At 38.9% G+C, this 2,470-nt stretch overlaps 1 protein-coding gene across 1 annotated transcript in view; it reads right to left on the bottom strand.

The window, feature by feature from the left end:
• The window catches only part of LOC106530455 (inactive dipeptidyl peptidase 10), a gene marked incomplete in the record, with an annotated part of 77,409 nt that extends 76,796 nt beyond the window's left edge, over nucleotides 1–613 (bottom strand). Inside the window, 1 exon segment of the mRNA XM_014026075.1 lies at nucleotides 471–613.
• Nucleotides 614–2,470: the final 1,857 nt, after the last annotated feature.

Here is a 2,470-nt window from a genome sequence, read left to right as displayed (position 1 = left end):
CCTTTAAAACCATACAGAACTGGACTCTTCATGTCCTTTAAAACCCTACAGAACTGGACTCCTCAGGTCCTTTAAAACCCTACAGAACTGGACTCTTCAGGTCCTGTAAAACCCTACAGAACTGGACTCCTCAGGTCCTTTAAAACCCTACAGAACTGGACTCCTCAGGTCCTTTAAAACCCTACAGAACTGGACTCCTGTAACTGTTTTAATGTTTATCTGGAGAGAAAAAAACGTGAATCCAGAGTCAGTTTGTAAAAAGAGGCCAGCTGTTTACGACTCATTAATCCCAGTCTTTCTGTCCTGCTGAAGTGTTTTAATCCCTGAAGAYTTTTATAATCTGATGCCAGAACAAAATGTTATATAACAAAAATTTTTTAAATCTATTCTTATTGTCATTTGTCTTTTCATGTCAGGTATTTCAAAACTCACTTTTAACTATTTTTATACCAAATTAGATCCAAACTTACATCGAGACGGCGGACCCTCCTCSATGCTTCTAACAGAATTATTCTGCTGACGCAGCAAAAAGCTGAGAGCCGGTCAGTCAGGGTGAAGAGCAGGAGGTCCTGGTCCAGGACCAGAGTCCCCCTTGTGTCAGAACCTGTCCATCCACCTGTCCGTCAACCAAACAGGAAGAAGGTAAAGCATAAATAAAACAGGAGTGGGCCACTTCTCCTTCATCAATCATGTTTCCTTCAGAGGCTGATGAGAAAAAGCTCTTTAATCCAATCAGCCTGAGCTGATAAATAAATAAAATAAACAAATAAATCTCAGCCTTCAGACATGACAAACGGCCTTATTTGTGTTTTTATTAGCAGCGACTGAAGGCGGCGCGACGCATCCAAATCATCCTGATAAAACCTGAGTAATCAGGTTGTATTTGCTGCAGAAACAGTAAAAATGTAAATCTGTAGTTTTATTCTAACCTGCTTTTAGTAAAGTGTTAATGTGACGTGACCCTCCACCAAAGCTCTGAACGTTTCAGCAGATTTCTCCCGACAGGAAGAAACTTCACCGACCACAGCAGCTCCAGAGCTGAAGGCTCAAAGTGAACTCGTTTATTTTCTGTTGGCAGTTCGCTCTCAGCTTAATCTCAGCAAAACTGCTGACTCATGCTTAAAGGAGGTAAATTAGAATCTTTGTCATGTTAGCACAATGAAGGAAATGACAAGAAAGGTGCAGAGAGAGATCGTCTACAGCCACCATGTTGATATTTAACTAAATATTTCACATTTACAGAGAGGCTGAGACAGAATGGTGGGTTAATGAGGGCTGACGTGTGGAAGGGATAGTGGGGGGGGGGTACGGTGGGGTTCGTGGTGGTCTTGTGTAAATTTAATATTGGACATAAATGAGGCCGTCACAGGCTTATAATGTGTTTAATAGTGGGCTGAACACACATCCCTGAGGAACCCCAATGTTAATGTTTGTAATTGAGGAAAACAGCAAACAGGACTGGGGAAAAATAAACTCATAAATAAAAAAGTGATAATTTTTTTTGTTTTAAAACAACAGGTTAATCTGAAATGTGTCAGAATCTTAACCAGTTTTCTCAGTATTTAAACCGTTATGTCCTCAGTGTAAAACAAACATTTACAGGCTCAGGTTTCTTTGAACAAATGCATTTCATCCAACAACTTTTATTTTTAGACATTTTAAATCGAAATTACTGATTTGCAGTGTTGACCAGCACTAATTTAAATATTAGTTGCACTAACCCTAAAGCACTAACTCAAATATTTAGGTCCCCTAACTCTAAAGCACTAAGTCACTGAAAAAAAGTAAAAGCTAATTCTAAAGAATTAAATAATCCAGTTGACACATAAAACCTTCTTTAGTCAACATGTGACAATATTTACTGTGCAGAATGTTGTCACTTAGTGCCCTTGGTGGGCCAAATGGGAATCTCCTGCAGGCCACGTTTGGCCCGTGGGCCTTGAGTTTGACACGTGACCTWGTAGATAAATGACAAATATGAACAAAACATATGAGAGCTTTCACCCTCAACTGTGAACAACAATGTTGATCAATAACATTTAAAGATCTCAGTTAGTGCTTCTAAATTTAGCCCACAGATTCAGCAAGTGCTAATCCACTAATGAATTAAAAAATAGCAAAAGCCCTAAAGCACTAATCAGGAAACTAGTTCCCCTATTAGTGCTTTAGGGAATTGTGCCCAACCACTGCTGAGTTTTAGTCATTTTGGTCAAAGTTCATAATAAAAATTATTTTGTTGTGGGATTACGTAAAATTTAAAGACCTCATATGACCCAAATGTGCTCAGATTATTTGTCGTGAACCACTCCAGAGTTTATCTGTGTAACCTGAGCAGCAGCCATTTTTATTTTGGCTCAGTTTCATTAGGAGTGGCGGCCATCTTGAACTGTCTTCAAAGGACAACCAGCTGTTTTTAAGTAAAATACGTTGACAGCTTTATGAGATATCTTAGTTAGTCGTTATAATGAAC

Source organism: Austrofundulus limnaeus, unplaced genomic scaffold, assembly GCF_001266775.1.
Source record: "Austrofundulus limnaeus strain Quisiro unplaced genomic scaffold, Austrofundulus_limnaeus-1.0 Scaffold523, whole genome shotgun sequence".
Lineage (NCBI taxonomy): Eukaryota > Metazoa > Chordata > Actinopteri > Cyprinodontiformes > Rivulidae > Austrofundulus > Austrofundulus limnaeus.
Note: the sequence above shows the minus strand (reverse complement) of the source record. Positions and strands in the feature narration are given on the sequence as shown.